General features: G+C 40.7%; 1 pseudogene; it reads right to left on the reverse strand.

Annotated features, from left to right (window-relative positions):
• Positions 1 to 783: 783 nt before the first annotated feature.
• On the reverse strand, positions 784 to 17,154 carry LOC117771116 (annotated as a pseudogene).
• Positions 17,155 to 24,227: the final 7,073 nt, after the last annotated feature.

Consider the following 24,227-nt stretch of genomic DNA (forward strand, 5'->3'; position numbering starts at 1 on the left):
GACGGTACAAAGTGATCTAAGTAATGATTTAATACAAAGGCCTTGCAATAAATAATTTTTTAGAGGTTTAAAGTTTACAATGTTCAAGTGTGACAGTTTACAATACAATAGTTTGTCCACTTCCTGTAGTTCAATCTCATCAGTTCATTTGCTCAAACAAGCGGAAGGCGATATGGATCACATTTTACACCATGTTACATGTACAGTAACTCTTTTAATCATGGTATTTTACATTCACTGCAAAATCAGTTTAATTCAAATCCAATTTAATGTACCTAATTTAAAATTCTGTAGCATCACAAGGGCTGACAAATGTCTATCATCCCTCTGACATGAAGTAACACTGCAGTCCATGCATACGATTTGTAGAGAGGGTATTAGCATGGAGAGCCATGCCACTTTCACTAGCAAGTCTCACATAAGACTCACCTCCATCCATTATAAACTCAAGATGTACTTCATACAACTTGTATAATTTACAGTGCAAGTCAACAAACGTTTTTGTGTTAGCAGCTCAACATGATTCATTTGAGGTTAAACCCCATAACTAACATTGAGGTTCAATCTATTGACAGCAGTATAGGATGATGAGGAATGATCAGAATGAGGTCAAGCAACAGTCTGAAGTTCTTTAAAATATATTTATCAGTTTTTTCGGTTTTCACTCAAGTTCCAAGTCTGCCGGTTCATTTTCATTTCACAGTAAAGGCATTGAGTGAAATCAATGACTGGAAGGTCGGAAATTAATCTCAAGACAAAAGCTTGAATATGTTCCATTCAATCTGCTCATTATATGTTTCATATAGAAACAGGAGCTGAGGGGTCAGTGGCATTGATCCAGCGAGGCATCCAGTAATGGGAGAGCCACTCAGCCCGACCTGGATAGGACTTTTCAAACACCTGTCTGAAGTAGTAGGCCTCTTTGTTGCATGGAGGCAAGTGAGGGAACTTCTTGTGAGCCTTCTCCATCTGATCATCGTTCACCTGAGAGAAGACATATCAGATTAGACACCATGAGTACAACTGAGTTTGTGTTTCTAAAAATACTGGATCATAAGGTGATCATATTTACATTCAATTTTGTAAATCACCACATTAAATCACGCATATTTGAACAACGTGACTTGCTTGACATGAATTACAAATAGGTTCAGACACTATTACTTTTTGATCCACATCTAAGCCATGTGGCTTAGATGTTTCTGATGTTATTATTTACACCTGGACTGTTCTTGCTTTGACGAGTCAACGTGTCTGCTGGGAAAAGGGTTTCACCAGACTTCAAAGGTCTATCTGTTTTCCACCAACACAGATGTGACCATGTAAAGAAAGGAATGATAACAATAAGAAGAAGAAGAAGAAGAAAGGCCAGTACAAATAATAATTTACTTCATTATTTACAGTACCTTGTGGTAGTAAATAAAGTTATCATCAAACCGTTTCTTCTTCTCCAAATGTGAAAGGAATGAAATTAAACACCAGTATGAGCTGCTGTATCATCCATCTTGGCCCTACATTAACACATACCATGGATTGTAGGTGTTCCTGCAGGTAGGTGTACCAGGACTTCTTCATTGACATCATACCATCACTGAAGGCTTCTTTACGCCGCCACAGGATCTCCTCAGGGATCAAGTTGAGACCTTTGAAGGACTCCCCTCAGAAGGTACTTTTCCACTCCATGCTGCTTACACAGGACAAACAACACAATTATAACAAATAATTATTCATATCAGTGCCTGTTTGGACATCAGACATCTGCAGTGAGGAAAACAGCGATTTGTCAGTCAACACATTGCTGCAAAGATCAACTGACCCGAGGAATCCTCATCTCCTCAGGCAGGGAGAGGTAGTATGCTGTGAATCTGTGGTCCAGGAAGGGCACTCTGAGCTCCAGACTTTGGGACAAAACACATTTACAAAGTCATTAACTCATTATATGATCTCTTCAAATAAACTGGTAAGATGATGACTGCATGCTGTGTACTGCATGGTAAAAGGTCTCTTTATATAGAGCTTTTCTAGTCTTAAAGGGATGGTTGACCCCAAAAATGAAAATTTCCTTATTATCTACTCACCACTATGCCGAAGGAGGGGTGGGTGAAGTTTTTCGAGTCAACAAACCCCTTTTTGAGTTTCTCCAAAATGGGTTTCACCTTATTGATTTTGATGGATTTTATTCATGCAGATGTTCAGGCTTATAATTAAAATGTAACTAATCACACTTTGCTGTAATTACAATGTATTATTAATGTTACTGATGGTGCTCTTCAATCATGTTGCTGTTCACCACATCTCATGAAGGATTTTCCTCTCTGTGGTTAAATTGAAGACACGATCATCAAGGCTACTGAAGGTTAACATTCTTAAAATCACTTGCAGGATATCAATCAGTCCTGTTTTCATCATCAGTCCTTTAAGTCATTGTTTATTCTGTGTGACTTCCAAATTGAAATATTGAAATTGAAAAGAAAATTGCAATGATGGAGCATACTCTGAGTACAGAGATTCAGGCATGACAGATTGCATTTCCATTGAAGAGCAAAGGAATTAAATGTTTAAGTTGTCCCAGGAATTTATAGATAGACGTCTAAACTATCCTATATCCTATATTCACCAGAGCTGAAATTATTTCCAGATTAATTGACATAAAACAAATGGGCAACTTTAATGGTTTAAAGTTGCCCACTCTACTGAGTGTCATTCTACAACCCCAAATCAGAAAAGCCTTATGGTTTAAAATTTAAAATTAAAATTAAAACTGAGAACAGTGATTTATAAATTATCTTTGACCTGTATTACAATGAAAACAATACAAAAGCACATTATTTGATGTTTGACCTCATGAATGGTATTGTTTTTTCAAAATAAACACTGATTTCAATTTTGATTCTTGCGACATATTTCAAAAAAAGTTTCGTTTTTCTTTAGGCAAAATCCAAAATACCTTTTTCTCTATGTGAGTTTTTACTTTTCATTACTATTAGTATATTTTCTAGCGGAGAACTAACTACATTGCTGTGTGGTTTTGTCCTCATGTGTCTTGTTTCCCCCAGTTTGGTCTCTGTCTCTGTCTGAGTGTGAAACCTGTGAGGCTCTGGTTATCAGCTTCCCTCCAAATCCCACTGCACACTTTGAGATCTGTCCCTTTTGTGACTTTTTGTTATTGGACTTCCTGTTTTATTTTGTTAAGTCTTCCCATTATGCATTTCATAAATTCTAGTTCCTGATTCTGTTCAGTTTCCTGCCAGTTTTTCAGTTAAACTATTTTCAATGATCCAATCTGATTTACTTGTATTTACACCACCTGTGGTTCAATTCCTGTTTATCAGATTTCCCTTGTACCTCTTTGAATACAGTCGCCCTTTTCCATTTTTACTTAGGTATTTGGTGTATTATTCTTTGAACTTGCTATCTGATTATTTGCCTTCCAATTTTGGATCATAATGAATGAAATATAAGACGTGTCAACTATGACAGATATGAAGATCCTGCTTCCTGTGTGGTGGCTGCAGTGACCTGGGATATGCACAATTAACAACCTAATCCTCGTAATGGTCTGCCTAATGTTCTCTAGGTACTATATCCCATTCGTTTCTAGGTCATGTGGTGGGCCCATGCATCCTGTTTTGCCACTAATGTTGTAAGTAGATGCACCTATGCTTTGTTAAAGGAGCCTTCTGGTGGCTCTCAATGGAGAACAATAACAAGGACTTTATGGCAGCTTGAGGTATCTATTCAAGAGGAAAGGCCTCTCGCCAAACTCCTGCTGGTTTAAACCATCCTCTGCCTGTTCCTGGGAATCCTGGATCCCATATTTCCGTGACAGCTTTTATTGGAGGGCACTCATCATAAGTCATTTTCACCATCATTTGCTTGTTTGATATATATATATTTTTTTATATAAATCTTTGAACTTATTTCTATTTCCAGCCCTGTACCTGTATCCTATATCTTAATTCTGTATTAATGGCAGTGGTGGGAAATAAAATGAGAATTAAAATGAGAGTTGCTACCCATGTGCAGAAGTGGTGCGATCAGCACGGAGAACATCAAACAGGTAGAGTTCCTTCAACAGACGAACACTGTCCTCTGCTGCTGCTTTGGATGTTGGAGCCTGGAGGAGGAACACAGACTGTCAGTTGTTACAGTTTATTAACTTTACTAAGTTTAAGATACTGCAACCCTTCAGTGCTTTGAGTGGTCTTTGAATGGTCTTTTAGCGCTATACAAACCATTTCTTCTTGTTGAGAAGATTCTTCTAAAAATCAGTCTAGAACTCGAAAAATAACTAGAACTTGAAAAAACTCTAGAAAAAAAGATATTTATGATTGTGGAACACAGCATCAGCGATGCAGCCTGTCTGTCTGATGTCTGTTAGGACCAACAATGTAAAACACACAGAGGAAGTGTATTTCATGTCTAAACAGAGCTTAACAACAGGGCCTTTTAACTACAAATTTATGTCAATCCCCTGAATAAGTTTGCCAAACATCATGTGTTGCTGATTTCTGTCTCTCTCTATGCCGCCGTTCTTCTTTCTTATCACTGCAGCAAGATGAGAACCTTGGTCACTGTTAAGTTACAGTTAACTAACCTGCCTAAAAAGTTTTCTTCTTTCAGTGAGTTTACTTGGTCATGTGATTCATTACAGTGTTATGATCTGTCCCTGTAAGTGACTTTAGAATGACATCTCACTTTCTGAACTCGTTTTTGAGATTGTTTTTCATTTGTTTGGACTTTCTGTTATTTCTTGTTTTAAAAGTGACTTACCTTGTGTCTCTGACTTGTCATGGTAAATGGTAGATGGTCTGTATTTATTAAAGGTATGTTAACCCAAAAATGAAAATTCACTTATTATCTACCCACCACTATGCCGCTAGCGATAGCTGCAGTTACTGCAGCAGTAATTCGCTGATCTCGTCTCGCGTTTTGATCTTATTGTTGGTTGGAGTTTGTAAATTCCTAGCCGAGACAATTAAGTTTGACTGATTCAGTTACTGAGGACTTGCCTTGTGGAAGTAAATGTATCCCTGAGTCAGCTCATCAGAACCGTCTCCAGAGAAGATCACCACACTGTCTGACTTCTGCCCGATGTACTTTGAAACCAAGTACATCCCTGAAGTGGAACACACAGAAATAGAAGTTTCATCACAAAGAGACAGCACACTTGATGACCGTAATAGAAAGCTATAGGATATGAATAGTGGCTACATTTTTACATGCGCTAAGGAGGTTTTAAGCAGCGTTTAGTTGTGTATTAGCTTTACACAAAAACTTTGAGACAGATACACCAAGAAACTTGTCGGAAGGATGTGGTAAGGGTCAGAGGGAGTGTGTGCATTTAGTGCTGTATGATAGAATTTAAGGGTTTGGGTAAGACAAGTTGGCTTTTGGTAGAGGTGTGAGCTCTACTGAGTGTCATTCTACAACCCCAAATCAGAAAAAGTTGGAACGGTATGTTACATTTAAAATTAAAACTGAGAACAGTGATTTATAAATGATCTGTGACCTGTATTACAATAAAAACAATACAAAAGCACATTATTTGATGTTTGACGTCATGAATTGTATTGCTTTTGCTAAGTGTTTTCTGTATCGAATTAAAACAAATAATAATAATAATAATCAAACAATTCCAATATGGTCCTCGCACTGTCAGTGCTCAGAAACGCAGTTTCATGTTTTGATGTTGCACAGCACACTGGTCAACTAATCATGTCACCCATACATATAATTATTTGTTCTTATACAGTGTTGAATTCATCAATGAAACCTATGACGAAATGTCAAATAACTTTTCTTCCATGACAAAGTTCAGACAGGCCCAGCTTCATTAATCAATAATTGTAACTTCATCAAAATGCAATATCATTGATGAAAAAAGAAAAGACTAAAATATAGATACAAAATTTAAACTATATATTTTTAATGGTGAAAAAATATTATCCTTTTCCGGCAAAAAGTGATTGCCTGTCATTGGAGAACTGACTGTTATGAGTTGTATTGCTGCCTTAGATATATTTCAGTCAGACAACTCACGTTTCAAATGCTTTTTACAACAGCAGAACATGTTAGTGTTTGGTGTCTAGGCTCCTGACTTCATCCCCCCCAGATATGATAACAGACATATGATGGGAGTGATGAGCAAATATTTATAATATAGGAGCCTACAGGTGGATGCTTGGGTGGTGGAGGGGCTCAAGCAACTGGCAGCAATAGTAAGGCAGCAGGCAAAGGGAGTGATGGGAGATTTTTGCAGCTTAAAGGGATAGTTCACCAAAAAACCAAAACTTCTTCATTGGCATAGTGGTGAGTAGATATTGAGTGAATTGATTGAACTATCCCTTTAAATAGACCGCCAAATTAGGTGGGGATGTATTATAGAAGATTGTGGAGAGTGAGGTATGTCATGTGATTGGAGAAGCACAGCTCGAGTTGGCTGCCTGAACTAGCTCGCAAGCATTGCTTCATTTAAACTGGTAAAAAGGAAGGGTTGGTGAGCTTTAAGAGGCTGTACAATCAGTTTCTGTGTCAATGTGTCAATGTATTTTGTGAAATCCTGCTATACAAATAAACTGAATTGTGTGAATTAAATTAAAATCCCTGCTTGTACACCTACACAGTCAGGCACAGTGATAAAACACAGAATACACACTTGTTCAACATTAAATACATTTGTCTCCAATTGTCATGGACAAAAAACATAGAACCTTGGGACATTTCACAATTTAATTTGGCCGAATTTGGCCAGTTTAGCAAGCCATTTTACTTTCTTATGCATAAATGGTTTTTTTGTACTATCCTGTGATATTTAATTTTGCACTCACCAACAGAGGCATGTATGTTACATATATCATATGTCTCCAGCTGGTAGATCACTTTCTCTACTGCTTGGATGCCTTCTTCAACAGTAAAGTTTACCACGTGGTGTTCACTGCCAATATGAGCTGCAACCTGACAAACACAAAATAACTATGATTAAAAACAAACGGTAAATGGTCTGTATTTATATAGCACTTTAGGGTTCAGTGTCATGGGGTGGCTGTGGCTGAGGGGCAGAGTGGTCGTCCTCCAACCTGAAGGTCGGCAGTTCAATCCCCAGTCTTCTGCATGCCGAAGTGTCCTTGGGCACGATGCTGAACCCTGAATTGCCCCTCATAGAACAACAAAGTGCTGCTAATAGATGCACTGTATGAATGTGTGTGTGAATGGGTGAGAGCTTTAAGCTTTAAGAGCTTTGAGTGGTCATCAAGACTAGAAAAGTGCTATATAAATACCAAACCATTTACTCTGGACTTTGGATAAAGAGTATTTTGTTGTTCTGTTCGTGGACTCTTTTGTTTGTGGACTTTTTCCTGTGTTTCCTTGTGTTTGGGTTTGTGTTCGGTTGTTTCCTTCTGAGTTTTGTGTTTCCTGTTTTATTTTGAGGTCTTTGCTCCTCGTGTGTCTCTACCTCGACTTCCTGTTTCTGTCATGTTTCCCGCCCTTGTGATTGTCTGCAGCTGTTCCTCATGTGTTTCACGTGTGTCTCCAACTACCCCTGCCTCCCCTTTGTAAAAAGTCTTACATGGTCATCTTACGCCTTACGTCACCGCCCTGTCGTCATTCCTTCCCCTTTATCCTTCGCTTGTGAGTTTGTCTTGTTGCTAGTGTTTTGTTTTTAATCTCATGGAATTCATGGATCTTTGGATTTTGTTTGTTTTGTAAGAACTTTGCCTTTATTAAAGGAAACTTTATGATACCTATTCTCGTTCCTGCATTTTTGGGTCCACCTGCTCCTTCAAACCCTGACATTCAGTGTCTTGTCCAAAGATACTTCGGCATGCAAAGAAGACTGGGATCAAACCATCAAAGGACGACCTCTCTATCCCCTGAGCCACAGCCCCCCAAAACAATCAAATTTCCTGTTTTTATTTTCCAAGAGAACTAACCACACACACTCCTTATCAGACACTATTCATGATGTGAAAGACCTTGCGAGCAGCTATGACATCTGGACTGTCCTCTGAGCCAATTGAAAAAGTCTGGATGGGATACTGCACCTTCTCCTCTTTGGCCAGTTTCACCAGTGTAGCAGCGACTAAACTGGAGTCCAGACCACCTGAAGAATAGACAACATGAAGGAGGATCATAAACCAAAAATACAGTAGCAATGTCAGACCATCCAATTTTATTGTTCTGTCCCTCAAATTTGTGTTCTGTTTAGCTATGCAACAGCACCCCCTTGGGGCAGTTCAGGTACATAACTATTTCCAGGGTTCAAGGTGTGAATCTCCCCGGAAGTAGTTCAGGGTTAGTTTATTTGCGTTATTTACAGACGTCAGCTCTACACATAAGCTATGTTATTCGTCCGTATTGTGTCCTTACAACCAGTAGGTTATCTTGCCATACTAGCGAGACCTTCACAGTGAAAAGACGGCATTACAGCCGCTACGGAGACGATGACATCCAGCTTAAGGAGCTACACCAAGAGCTAAGTGGCTAACACAGGGCATGTGGCCAGCCTTCACGCCAGCTTACTTCTTCATCTGATATCGATATCATCAGAATTTTACCATAATGGAAGACATGGACAACACAAGTAAAGTGAGTACAGACGCAAGCTCCGTGTGCACACGCGCGTCTTGCGCATCATCCAGCTCAAAGGCAAGTTTAGCGGTTGCCATGGAGAGAGCAAAAGCTGAAGGCGCACAAGCTAGAGCAGCACACTCCAAGAGGGAAATCGAGCTGAAAGTCGAGCATGCATGTATTCAAGCTACTCTGGATGCATTAAAGGAGGAAAAAGAAAAGGATGCTGCCATAGCTGAAGCAAAATGTTGCAAGCTGGTTTATTAGAGCTTGATGTTGAAGTGTCCAGCAGAGGCTCTGGGCCAGTGTCTCAGGATATTAAATACTATCGTACAGAAGCAAAAGCTTGCACTGATCCCAGCTTTAATCTCTTCACGCCAGTCTCTATGGAGAGAAAGAATAAGTGGGACAGACCTGTGAAAATGCCTGTATCTGTGCACAAGACACAAGTTTCATCTACAGAAAGATCTGAGTTCAGAGAGGACAAGAAATCAGCAGACCCAAACAAGCATTGTACCTTACATAAAAAACATCACTTTTTAATTCCAAACTTAAGCCGAGATCTACCATTACATTACATTTCATTTATGGTTTTTTGTATGGTTTTGTATTTATATAGCGCTTTTCTAGTCTTGATGACCACTCAAAGCTCTTTACAGTACAGTTTTACATTCACCCATTCACACACACATTCATACAGTGCATCTATTAGCAGCACTTTGTTGTTCTATGAGGGGCAATTTAGGTGATACTGTTATCCAAAGCGACTTACAATAAGTGCATCAACCATGAAGAACAAACCCACAACAACAAGAATCAAGAAAGTACAATTTCTTCAAAAAAGCCAAACTACAAAGTGCTATAAGTAAGTGCCATTTAAGTGCTACTAAATTGTTAGTTTAAACTTTTATTCAAGGTATAGTCGGAAGAGGTGTGTTTTTAGTTTGCGGCGGAAGATGTGTAGACTTTCTGTCCTGATGTCAATGTGGAGCTCATTCCACCATTTAGGAGCCAGGACAGCAAACAGTTGTGATTTTGTTGATACCTTCCAAGAAACCCACTTAGGAGGGTCATACTTATTATTTTTTGCAATTTCTGTTAAAGGCTGAATGTACAAGAAATAAATATACACAAAGAAAGGCAGTTGTGCAAATTTTTCTATTCAATGCACAATATTCAAATTAATATCAATTCATATTTACAATGCAAAATATGTAGCTTCTCAGTTCCACAACATGTTCTGCAGAGGAGCTGCTACTGCAGCACAATGTTTTTAAATATAGGCTTTGATTTGAATATGGCCACAAATATGATTATTTCCTTGTATGAAAGAAGTCCCTTGTACTAAAATAAATACCAGTACTACACAGTATGAAGCTGTGCATCTTCTGCTCCAGCAAATATTTCACAATAAAAAACCCTTTATAAACAAGGGAATGGATTCCATCAACAGAAACGCTCGAGTGCTTTTATTTTGAAAAGGCATACAGAAAGTGTTGCAACCATTTGTTTGTGACATAGATTCATCAGATAAACATTAAAACTCAGGTGAAAGATCATTTTCTCTGTTTATTCTGCTGTGAACCACAATGTTTATCTCTCTATGACACAAACGTATTTACATCACTTCCCGAACCCGTTTCAAAGTAAAAGCACTCCAGCGTTTCACCTTCTGAATCCACTCATTTGTTCCAACGGGGCTTTGATTGTTATCGACCGAAAGATGCGCATCTTCATACCGTAGAGTCCTGACATTTACTTTAGTACATGAACCAACTTGTTCTTGAAGGAAATGCAGGAAATAAACCTGCAACTCCACCGCCAGTAGCGGACACAGACGCGTGTGAAAAACAGACAACCGACACACAGCTGATCTGCGGCGCGACGACAGCCAGTGAGTCCAGAGAGTTGGGGGATCGACAGTGAAGACTGCGAGATTGACCGGTAGATCGCGATTGATGGGTTGGTGACCACTGCTTTAAGGAAATGCAGAGGCTTTAGAGAGAAGAGTCTAGAGGAACGCAAACAGCTTTTAAAGGAACACTCCTTATGCTTCCGCTGCTGCTCCTCTACAGATCATCTCGCCAGGAACTGCTCAGCTGAAGTCAAATGTATGGAATGTGGGAGCACCGGTCATTTGACAGTGCTCCACCCAGGACCACCTGTCTGGAAACCTAAGCCGTCCCCTCCCTCTTCAGAGCATGGTGGGGAGGAAGACAAAGCGGACATCCAGGAGGTCACGTCAAAGTGCACACAAGTGTGTGGTGAAGGAGTAAGCTCAAGCGCATGCTCCAAGATATGCCTCGTAAGCGTGTATCCAGCCGGAGGGGAGGCCAAGAAAATGTATGCAATGCTGGGTGAGCAAAGCAACCGCTCCTTGGCACGCTCCAAGTTCTTTGACTTTTTCAAAATCTCAGGGTCCTCTTACCCGTACACATTGAAAAAGTGTGCCGGACAAATAGAGACAAGTGGGAGGAGAGCCTGTGGGTTCACCGTGGAGTCAGCAGACAACAGATTAAGCTTTCCTCTACCCACACTTCTAGAGTGCAACCAAATTCCCAATAACCGCTCTGAGATACCTACCCCGACTGCAGCTCGCCATCATACTCACCTGAAGCACATCACCGACGTAATACCACCCCTCGATCCAGACACCGACATACTCCTCCTACTGGGCAGAGACATTCTCAGGGTCCACAAGGTCCGTGAACAGATAAGTGGTCCAGGAAACGCTCCGTTCGCTCGAAGGCTGGACCTGGGATGGGTTGTTGTCGGTGACGTGTGCCTTGGAGGAGCCCACAGACCACTAGAGGTGAGCAGCTACAAGACATCCATTTTAGAGAATGGTCGTGCCAGCCATCTGCAGCCATGCAACAGCCAAATCAAGGTAAAAGAGATCTTCAGCACCTAAGCATTCACATCATGCTGCACTGACCCCCAAGTACTGCTCAACAACACAAGGTGGTGACAGCTTAGGACAAATGATCTTCACTCGAACTGCTGATGACCATAAACTTGCGCCATCAGTGGAGGACATGATGTTTCTCCAGATCATGGAAGCTGAGTTCCATCAAGACAGCTCGAACAGCTGGGTGGGACCACTACCTTTCAGGTCACCAAGAAAGAGACTTAGATAAGGACACTTGAAAAACGGCCGCAGATGAAGGCCCATTTCATAGAGTTCATGGAAAACATGCTCAGCAAAGGACACACAGAAGTTGCTCCACCTCTGAAACAAGGACAAGAGTGCTGGTATCTACCCTTGTTGTAGATACGTATATCATCCTAGGAAGCCAGATAAGATCCGTGTGGTTTTCGATTCCAGTGCGTCATACGAAGGAGTTTCACTCAACGAGGTCCTGCTCACAGGCTCTGACCTCAATAATAGCCTGCTAGGTGTACTAATGAGGTTCAGGAAGGAACAGGTGGCCACTACTGCCGACATAGAACACATGTTTCACTGCTTTGTCGTCAATCAGTGTTAGGTGTGATTTCCCACATGTAGGATAACCACTATAGGTTTAGAGTACATACTGTAGATGGCAGAATTTAAGAATACCTGACAGAAGACAACCAATTCTCCTTTGAGCCATTAGACGTTTCCTTACAGCATTCTCAAACAGGGTTCTGATGTTGCTTTTCACTGCTTCCTCATCAAAGCCTGTGGAGACATCAGTTTTAAAATATGCTTTACAAAATAACCAAATAAACTTTGCTTTCATGGGCAGCATCAGAGGGTATAAGCTTTAGATTCATTAGTTGTGCAGATCTTGGAAATTTTGTATTTTGTTCACTTTGACAGATCAGCTCCAAAAGTGAATCATCTGGAGATATCATCTAACCATGTTTGATGAAAATCTGTGTTATTGAGTTATTTTATTTAGTTAGTTGACACACACACACACACACACACACACACACACACACACACACACACACACACACACACACACACACAAGAGCGATCACATACTTGTAGGTAGTCTCTCCAAGGAGTCATACATGGCATGTGCAGGCTCTTGTGTGCAGCAGTGAAACCTTTCCATCTGAATAGAGTGAACTTTGCCATTCTGCTTTAAATCAAAGGCCTCAAAGTGCCCAGGAAGAAAAGGAACAATGTTGGCAGGGGTCGCCATTGCATGGGTAATGTCTGTAAGGCCTGTGATCAGAATAACAACAAGTTAAGCAATGCTTTTTCACACAGTATAAAAGACCCCAATAAAACAGCGGTAATAAATCACTACCTTTAGCCTCTGAGCAGACTGCAAGGAATCCATCATCTGTGAGGAGTTTGAACAGAGGACGCACACCATACGTATCCCGTCCCAAAAAGACTTTCCTGTTGGCAGTGTCCAGCAGAACGAAAGCAAACACGCCATCCAGCAGAGAAGCCATCTTCTGGATGCCAAAGCGGTCATACAGGTGGAGCAAAATCTCACCGTCCACATTAGTCTGATGATCAAACTCGAACTGCTTCCTCAGCTGAAAGAACGTAGCAGACAAGGGTTTAATTTAAGTTCTCATGTTCTTTATGCAAACATTCATCTCTCTCTAACGTAACACTGGATGAGACAAAACCCAGATATGGGCATGGTCCCCTCATATTTCCTGCAGATTGTGTTATCAGAGCAAAATCAGTTTTTTTTCAATCATACAATAAAAAACATCTAGACGGACACATGCACTCAAGTAGAGTGTTTGGTGGTAATTTCTGTGAATCAAGCACAAAGTCAGACATTTGTCTTTGTGTAAGTCAGTCGTTAAAGACTCAAAATGCTGCAGCACGTGTCCTGACAAGAACCAGGAAAAGAGACCACATTTCTCCTGTATTAGCTTCAAACTGGCTTCCGGTTAAATCTAGAATAGAATTTAAGATTCTCCTCCTCACCTACAAGGCCCTTAATAATATGGCACCATCATACCTTAAAGGGGACATTGTATGCCCATTTTACCACAAGTTGATATGGTTCCTTGGGGTCTTAATGAAATGTCTGTAACATACTTTGGTCAAAATACCACAAGGATCATTTAAAACAGCACCCTTTTTACCCTGTATAAAACAGCCCTCCACAGAGTGACCTGTTTTGAGTGCCTGTTCCTTTAAATGCTAATGAGCCAGCTCCCCCCCCCCATGATTTTAAATGATATAAATTACATATTTTATATGATATAAATTATCAAATATGCATCCCATACTTTGTATTCCCCTTCTGTTGTCCTGGAGTTTTAATTTTCCCAATCACATAATTAAATGTCCCCCTCTGCCCATCCACTACAAGCACACAAGCAGACAGACAGAGAGAGAAAGAGAGGGGTGGGGGGGGGGGGCTATGAAGACCATCATTTACCCCCGAACCCCGACATTCAACGGGTACAACAACAAGCGGAGAAAGCAGAATCGCGGGCTGACCAGCGCGGAGAAATGCGCGTCCCGTGTGAACCGCCAGGCGGCTGCGCGCTTGAGAACGGCGCTGCGCTGCCTCGCAGCCTCGCTGCGTCCGGTGTAAACCCGGCGTAACAAGTGGGGGGGCTCTGTGTGTTTGTGCCAGTGTTACAGTAGTGCTGAACACTGCGGAAGTCTTCCACACTGCTGGCTGTGTGGCATTGACACAAATTCCAGCTCACGCATGGGAGAGCGAGCGGTCGCGCCCGAGCAGCTGCTGCAGCCTCCCAGTCCCAACGATCCAGACAAATGCCACATGCCACATGCGCTGCCTTGCAGCCTCGCTGCGTCCGGTGTAAACCCGGCGTAACGAGTGTGGGGGGGCGGGGGGGATGAGGTGGGGGGTGGGCCAAGGCCATGTAGGGAGACTTCCAGTGTATTGTTACGACACAATACACAGGAAGCTCATTCCAGTCACTCAAGCATGACGTTTCTGACAAAACGCGCGAGTGTTTTTTTTCCAGAGTTTTTGGGTTGGTAGACATGCCAGATACCCACATTAACGTGTAGAAGCACTAACAAAGTGGAATTTGCATGATATGTCCCCTTTAAAGAGCTGATAGTACCATATCAATCCACTAGAGCACTGCGCTCCCAGAACTCAGGCTTACTTGTCGTCCCTAAAGTCTCTAAAAGTAGAGTAGGAGCCAGAGCTTTCAGCTATCAAGCTCCTCTCCTGTGGAATCATCTCCCACTTTCAGTTCGGGAGGCAGACACCATCTGTACGTTTAAGAGTAGGCTTAAAACCTTCCTTTACGATAAAGATTATAGTTAGAGCCGGTCCAGGCTTGTCTTGGACCTGCTCTTAGTTATGCTGCTATAGGTCTAGAACAGTGGTCACCAGCCTTTTCGAGCCCAAGATCACTTTTTAATTCCAAACTTAAGCCGAGATGTACCATTACATTTCATTTAGGTGACACTTTTATCCAAACGACTTACAATAAGTGCATCAACCATGAGGAACAAACCCAGAACAACAAGAAAGTACAATTTCTTCAAAAAAGCCAAACTACAAAGTGCTATAGGTAAGTGCCATTTAAGTGCTACTAAATTGTTAGTTTAAACTTTTATTCAAGGTATAGTCGGAAGAGGTGTGTTTTTAGTTTGCGGCGGAAGATGTATAGACTTTCTGCTGTCCTGATGTCAAGCAAACAGTCGTGATTTTGTTGATACCTTCCAAGAAACCCACTTAGGAGTCATACTTATTATTTTTTGCAATTTCTGTTAAAGGTTGAATGTACAATAAATAAATCTACACAAAGAAAGGCAGTTGTGCAAATTTTTCTTTTCAATGCACAATATTCAAATTAATATCAATTCATATTTACAATGCACAATATGTAGCTTCTCAGTTCCACAACATGTTCTGCAGAGGAGCTGCTACTGCAGCACAATGTTTTTAAATAAAGGCTTTGATTTGAATATGGCCACAAATATGATTATTTCCTTGTATGAAAGAAGTCCCTTGTACTCAAATAAATACCAGTACTACACAGTATGAAGCTGTGCATCTTCTGCTCCAGCAAATATTTCACAATAAAAAAACCTTTTTAAACAAGGGAATGGATTCCATCAACAGAAACGCTTGAGTGCTTTTATTTTGAAAAGGCATACAGAAAGTGTTGCAACCATTTGTTTGTGACATATATTCATCAGATAAACATTAAAACTCAGGTGAAAGATCATTTTCTCTGTTTATTCTGCTGTGAACCACAATGTGTATCTCTCTACGACACAAACGTATTTACATCACTTCCCAAACCCGTTTCAAAGTAAAAGCACTCCAGCTTTTCACTTTCTCAATCCACTCATTTGTTCCAACGGGGCTATGATTGTTATCGACAGAAAGATGCGCATCTTCATACCGTGGAGTCCTGACATTTACTTTAGTACATGAACCAACTTGTTCTTGAAGGAAATGCAGGAGATAAACCTGCAGCTCCACCGCCAGTAGCAGACACACAGCGCGTGTGAAAAACAGACAACCGACACACAGCTGATCTGCGGCGCAACGACAGCCAGTGAGTCCAGAGAGTTGGGGGATCGACAGTGAAGACTGGGAGATCGACCGGTAGATCACGATCGATGGGTTGGTGACCACTGGTGTAAAGCATGGATTCTATCTTCAATGGTTGGCACACATAGTCACATCATATGCAGTCTAAGCACAGAACAGTGGCAGTAATTGTTGGGCTCATTGTAATTAGTGTCAACATCTGCTTAGTTATTTTGATTTATAAAAACTGTGCATGGGGACAGTACATACTCAAAGGAAACACAAAAGAAAGCAGTGAGTGAGTGAATAAAAATAATAAGATTATCTCATGGTGTGTGTCAGTAAGTTTGGAAGTTTAGTACACATTTTACCATTACTGTGTTGTTGTTACGATGACTTGTTCATACTGTTTAACCTTTATATGTTCTTGTGTGTTTACAATATATCAGAAAAAAATCATTTGGTCATCATCATCTGCTCTTTGTCACCTTTTCCCACAAATGTAGAGAGGTTGATATCAGTGGGTTTCAAAGTTTTTGTTTTAGAACTTTGATGTGAACCTCGGAGCTCTGTAATACAACATCCCTGTGTTTTCTCGAGGGCAGAGTTTGAAACAGAGCCTGAGACTTCCGCCAAGAATGTTAGATTATTGGATAAGATGGTGAACATCCCTTGTACGTTTGAAGAGCTTCAGCACAATTTAAGTTAACAACTACCAGTAGATGTTAGCAGGTGTTAGTGGCCACCAGCGGATGTTGGGAACATAACTTCAGTTGTGCACATTAGCGTCATCAAGTGTTTTGGCCTTGTAATCAATGATACAGGCCGAACTTGAGGGTACACTGAGGCTGAAGGTAAATTCCTCCAGGGAGGAAGCTTGCATATCCTTACCGTGTGATGGTTGTAAATTTCTCCGTTGTAGCAGAGCCACAAGAAAGGAAACTTCTTGATTCGTAAAGGTTGCATGCCATACAGCTGGTCCACAATGGCCAGCCAGTGGAAGCCAAAGCAGCAGTTGGTGAAGCCATTGACATTCTCAAAGCGGAAGGCATCAGGGCCCCTGTGAGCAATCTTCATGGCACTAGTGCACTGAACTGACAGGCACTCATCACTGCCAAACAAGGCCCAGATTCCACACATTTCACAGCTGAAAAAAAAGATGGATACAGTATTTATTCATATAAAGTTTAATAATAATAATGTGACATCTAAATAACTGTGGCATACAAACTTAATGGATAACCTACTGGTCTGTATCATTTCTAAACGGTTTGAAAGTCTTACATCAGCAAATCTGAAACATACCCCCAGCCCCCCTACTTTCCACGGGACTGCCTGGGTACAACATGAGGTAACCAACCACCAAACCGGTTCTGAGTTCCAGGCAAGAAGGTCCTCAGCACAGCGGCATTCATTTGAGTAGGCTGAGTCTAATCATTCGATTCTGATATTAAAGACTGTGTTGATGTCATTAACAGAATTATAATCTCTAATGTACCCTCATAGATTAATTCAATCACTCATTCACTCATAGATTAGTTGCTTTTAATTAATATCATTGCAGAATCCCACTTGAATATATTATCTGTCACCATCAACCACATTACCATCTCTCCATTTAATTGCTAAATCTATGTGGTTCAATCGTTGCATGTTCCCTGAGTTATTAAATATATAAATATTCCCTTACTAGTAGATATTCATCAATAAATCTCAAGTTTTTATATCTGTGTGTGGCCATTGTGTTTCTTTGAAGTAAATGGTCTGTATTTATAAATCTCTTTTCTAGTCTTGAGGACCACTCAAAGCACTTCACACAGTTTTGTTCTATTCACCCATTCACACACACACACACATTCTTACAGTGCATCTATGTTCAGAACTTTCACTGGAAATGTGATGACAGGATTTAAAGTCAAGTCACAGAACAGTTCCAGGTGATTAGGTAATAACCAAGTCTGTGTTGTCTTGTAAGTTTCTCAACTCAATTGAAGTTTTTTACTAAATTAATTTAACTCATAACTACAAACATTTGTTGAGATGGATTGTATATGTCTTTTGACCTACCTGGTGTCTGCACACTTTTCTGCAAGGCGAAAGATTAAAAGAAACAAATTCGATTTCAATTCCATTTCATCTTGAAATTCTTGAGGAAAAAGTATTTTGTTGATCAGCAGGTAAGCAAAAATGCCAAGGAGTCTCTTTGGAGTGACAGCAGTTGGCAGTTGTCACAGTTAGTATACTCGGTCGGTGAGATATGTATCTGCATATATAGGTCACCACACCCATAACAAAAAGCCCTAAGGGAATAGACATGTTAGATCCCAAACAGCTTCCTGTTTCATGGCGAACTAGATGTTGCCATGGCAATGATGTTTTCTTGAAAATTCAAAAGGAGGCGATCAATTTATTTTGACTTCAAATGTGAAATATTTTATATGAAAATATACTTTGTCAGTGAGATACGTATCCGTCTGGACAGATATTTTTTTACACCAGATAAAACGACCACCTGAAGCTGTGCAGAATAATAATTAGAATAATTTTGCAGAGGGGAACTTGCACACCTATCAACAACTGAGGGATCTGAAGCAGAAACTATTTATACAGACATACAAAAATCAAAGACAAATGCAAAGTCAACTTTATTGTCAATTCTGCCATATAAGGACATAGACCGGATGAAATGCTGTTTCTCTCTGATACCTATATGTGAACATATAGGTACACGGTACGACAGAAGATATAAGTAGGCAACATATTAAGTACTCAATACATAGTACATAGTACGACATAGTACGCAGTCATAAGGCCCTCATTGTATTTGTGCTCAGCTCACAAACATGACCGTACCTGTTCAACTCAGGAATGTCATTGATGTTGACAACAAAACTTAATCCTTCATCAATCATATCAAAATATTTCTCAACTTCCGGTGTATGCCTGACATTGATAAAGTCTATATCAGGAATGAGTTCAACACTCCTAATTGCATTTATTACTGCAGAAAATCTTTTGAGATTCACCTTTAAACCTCCGTGAAAATCAATATTGGGATCAGATGACTTTCCCATCCAGTAGCCGCATCACACCTTTTGGTCCAAAGTTCCAAATCTTTCCATCCTTCTTGGTTTGATTAGTGGAACATGGGGATCAGAATCTGATACCCTAAACAAATGTTGTGCCAGTGAGTCAGTTAGAGCTACTGAGACAACATGGTGATCACTGTTCCAATATAACCAATGTAACCTAAGTTTGTCTTTACTCCGACCTTCTCTTTACCATTCTTTCTCAAACAAATGATCTGCCCCATGTTTTCATAACATCAGTGAATATGTCACATATGGATGGTGTGAACTGTGTCTGTTCTAAATGGTGATTGTGGACAGTATGTTTTTTTTGACCTGCCGAAAGCTGAGATCATGGGAATGTAGGAATATTTATTTCGGCCAAAGACAACGGGCGTATGGGCTATAGATCAGGGACATATCCCTCTACTCTTAAAAAGGGGGAGGTTTTTGTGCGGGTGGAAACTGTGTTTTCATGTATTAGGACAAATTATTGTGTGTCCTGTCGTAAGGGAGTGATGTTTTTTTTATGCTTGCATGCCAATTAAATTTAAATGATGTGCTGTGGCATGGGTTGTACACATTTATAGGCAGGCCTAGAATTAGGTAACCCCCCTGAACACTTTAGGAGAAATTAAGTGGTAGATTCGTTCTTATCTGTGAATGTCCTTGGTCTGTAAATCATCTCAGTATTTCCATCCCCCCAGCCACCTCCACCATTGGTGCTTGCGGGGCTCCAGGTTGGGAGGAAGGTTGGATTTGATGCATGACCAGCCTCTCAAAGCACTTCATGATGGTGGGAGTCAGTGTGACAGGGCGGTAGTCGTTAAAGCTGGATGGGGATGACCTCTTCGGCACAGGTATGATGGTGGTGGTTTTGAAGCATCAGGGGATAATGGCCTGACTCAAGGAGGTGTAGAAAATGTCCGCGAGGACATCCTTCAGTTCTTCCGCCCAGTCTTTCAGCACTCAACCAGGGATGTTGTCTGGTCCAGCCGCCTTGTGAGTGATGATCTTGAGAGTGTTTTCTTCACACTGGCTGATGAGAAACACAAAACATGGTCGTTGGGGGGAGCTGGTGACTTCTTTGCAGTGGTGATGTTCAGTGCAAAGAAGATGTTCAGTTGGTTCAGCAGAGAGAGGTGGTTGTGACAGGTTTGTGGTGGAGGTTTGTCGTCTGCGAGAGTCTGAATACCCTGAAACAGTGTGTCTCTGCTGTCCTTGAATTGCCAGATTATTTTCTCACTTTACACACACTTGGCTTTTTAATCAATCAATCAATCAAATTTATTTGTATAGCCCATATTCACAAATCCCAATTTGATTCATAGGGCTTAACAAGGTGTGACATCCTCTGCCCTTAACCATCAACAAGAATAACAAAAATAAAAAAAACTTTCCAAAGGGGAAAAAGAACGTAGAAACCTTTAGAGAGAGCCACATGCGAGGGATCCCTCTCCCAGGACGGACAGATGTGAAATAGATGCGACGTGTAACTGAGAACATCAGCAAAATAACAGTATTTACAACATTGATTTGAAGAAACAGTAATGGAAAGTAAATTTATTGAGGAGTTAATGAGGAGTAATGGTATGTAAGTAGGCATATTGTATATCAAGCAGTCTTGTTGAAAATAATAGTCCACGATGAGCAGCCACCACGATCAGGATCCGCCACAACTATCAGATCCACTGCCACACATCTGGATTCACCATCACTATCCGTGATCAGCTGCCAACACGATATATGATCCTCCAATATGTTCATGATCTGCCATCACGATCTCTGATTCGCGATCCACCATCATAATCCACGATGTGGCCACAGCTGGGGCCCTGGATCTGCGGACGATAAGGCAAAGGGACTCCGGGGAAGAGGTCAAGTCAGTAACATGTATTGATGAGACATTCATTTCTTTGATGTTTTAAGGAGTGAGAAGAGGAAGGAGAAGCTGGGAAGAGAAGCTCCATGTGTCATGTGTCCCCCGACCTTCTAGACCTATAGCAGTATAACTAAGAGCAGGTCTAAGACAAGCCTGGACCGGCTCTAACTATAAGCTTTATCGTAAAGGAAGGTTTTAAGCCTACTCTTAAACGTACAGATGGTGTCTGCCTCCCGAACTGAAAGTGGGAGATGATTCCACAGGAGAGGAGCTTGATAGCTGAAAGCTCTGGCTCCTCCTCTACTTTTAGAGACTTTAGGGACGACAAGTAAGCCTGAATTCTGGGAGCGCAGTGCTCTAGTGGGTTGAATGGTACTATCAGCTCTTTAAGATATAATGGTGCCATATTGTTAAGGGCCTTGAAGGTGAGGAGGAGAATCTTAAATTATATTCTAGATTTAACCAGAAGCCAGTGTAGTGAAGCTAATACAGGAGAAATGTGCTCTCTTTTCCTGGTTCTTGTCAGGACACGTGCTGCATTTGGACAAGCTGCAGAGTCTTTAACGACTTACTGCTGGAGCCTGATAATAAGGAATGCAATAATCAAGTCTGGATGCAACAAAGGCGTGGACTAGTTTCTCTGCATCTTTTTGAGAAAGGACATGTCTGATTTTGGAGATATTACGCAAGTGAAAGAAGGCGGTCCTAGGAATTTGTTTTAAGTGAGAATTAAAGGACAAATCAGGGTCGAAGATCACTCCCAAGTTCCTGACTGTTTCATTGGAAGCAAGGGCAATGTCGTCTAGCGCAGCTATATCGTTAGATAATGTATCTCTAAGGTGTTTAGGGAAGAGTATTAGAACCTCTGTTTTGTCTGAGTTTAATAAGAGAAAATTGCGGGTCATCCAGGTTTTTATGTCCTAGAGACATGCTTTTAGGTTATTGATTACACTGTAATGGTTTTGTTGATAGGTATCACCTGCAAAGTAATCCCGTCATTTGAACCTGTTTAATGGGAGCCCACATTAAAAGACAGAAATGAGATGCAAGGCTGTAAAAGACCAATAAGGGCCAATAAATCAAATACAGTGTGTTTCTCCTCTAACAGAGAGAGGGCCAACCAGGGGATGTGATATTGCATGAGCAGACGTGTATGTGGAAGATTGACCAAATTGTATAAACAATTTGGTCAATCTTCCATGGTTTAGATAACTAAACCATGCAACTTTAGCGTTTACCATTATTGCTTCAGGACTTTAACTTAATGGCCTCTTGAAGCCTTAACTTTATGGTATCTCTTTGCAAATGGTTGGGATCTCACATCTGGGGTCTCACTCTAGGGGTCGTCCAGAGAGACGTGAATGCAGGATATCTTCCACCCTGATAAGACATCAGGAGATGAATAAATACCTTTACATACCCAATGGGAGGGGGCTGTGGGTTATAAGAACACAACTCTACTCTCTGTTCTTAGCTCATTTGTACATGTCATTCAGGTGACGTGTACTGTGAGTCCATCTGCAGATGCTGGATTAAATTTACAGAAAGAAGTGTTTGACTTTGTGCTTGATTCATAGAAATTGCCACCACAGGGCCTTGACATAGAACTTGCAATGATAAGTATTTTAGGTATCACCAGTTATGAATATTAAATAGTTAGGAGTGTCCAACAGTTTTTGGTTGTAGCTGAAGCATCTGACATTTGCATGTATAAAATGTCACCATATTCAAAACATTTTAAAGAACGTTACTTAAATAAGCATCTTTCTGCAGTGCAGAGGGAAGCATGTTTTGTTTCTAAAGAAGAAGCACATATTCTTCCTTAAGTTATCTTCTCATCAATCCAGATTCCAAGGCATATACTTTGTCTCTTAGACAAATTTAGTTTTGTCTACATGGAGATACAATTTTGGAGTGCAACTTCCACAGTACAGTATAAAAGAGTGTCATCAGAATAAGAATGAATACACTGAGTCCCAGAGGTGGTAATATCATCATCACTCTCGGCAATGTGAGACAACTCTTAAACCATTTATTGGCAACAGAGTCCAAACTAATATGATGAAGTTTAAAAAGAGTAGCACAGTGTTTCTTTCTGTCCAAAGCAGAAATGTCGTCATGTAGAGTGGAAGCAGTAACTGTGCTGTGGCTTTCTTCAAAGCCTGACAGTAGATAGCCTAGTACTGAGAGAAACGAAGTGGTCTGTATTTACATAGAGCTTTCTGGTCTTGATGACTCAGAGGGCTTTACAGTACAGTTTATTGCCATTCGCCCATTCACACACACATTCAAACAGTGCATCTATGTGCAGCACTTCATGAGAAGGGGCAAATTTGGAGTGCAGTAATTACTTAAGTTGATCATGTACAAGAGACTCTAAATGTTTTGTTGGGCTGCGGGCATGATCATTTAGAAAGAGGCCTTGAATTATTAAGGTCATCTGTTTCACCACCTTTATGCATAGGTGTTACATGAGCAGTTTTCCAGACCTTAGGAAATGTACCAGTAAAAATGCACGTTACGTAGCCGACAACAAATGGAGAGGCAAGCTTTAGTGATAGGGATACAGTTTATCCATCCAAACTGAATTTAGATTTTAGATCTATGGCCAGCACAACATTGGCCATATCATCAGTAGAGAATGGCTGGAATGAAAAACAAGGGTGTGGCCTTACCTTGGTGTCAAGGTTAATAGTGGAGTTAGAGGCTCCTCAAACAGGTTCCCAGCAGATGCTAAGCTACAAAAAGGCCTATCTGATCTGAGCACTCATCAGCTGTGGTGAGAGGAGGAAGTGGGGGAGAAGACCTACAGATAAACAAGTGTACTGCCTGCCAGGATTGTAACAAGATTTGGAATTAAATACAAATAGTAATTTGCTTTGGCCTTTCTTACTGCTGATGTGCATTTATTTTTCCAAGCTGTCAAAAAGTAAGACAGTGACCAGGGTCTCTGCGTTATTCACAATATGGAGAGGGGAGATAAAACATAGATTGTTGAAAGCATTTAATCTGGCTAATAACTCCAGAAAACTCTGTCTGTCTGTCTGTGACACGTGATACATTCAGTATCAACAAAGCAAGACCAAAACAAGACGCACGTGACGTTTGAAAGAAAGCTGCAACCAGCATTACCAATCTGTCATTTGAACTTATTGATTTAGAGAATTTACACAATAAAAGTCCAACATCTATTCATTTAAAACACTAAACTTGAGCGGTTGTAAAAACACAGAATTCTGGCAATGACTAATGGATTTAAGTTAAGAA

Source organism: Hippoglossus hippoglossus, chromosome 11, assembly GCF_009819705.1.
Source record: "Hippoglossus hippoglossus isolate fHipHip1 chromosome 11, fHipHip1.pri, whole genome shotgun sequence".
In the NCBI taxonomy this organism is placed as follows: Eukaryota; Metazoa; Chordata; class Actinopteri; order Pleuronectiformes; family Pleuronectidae; genus Hippoglossus; species Hippoglossus hippoglossus.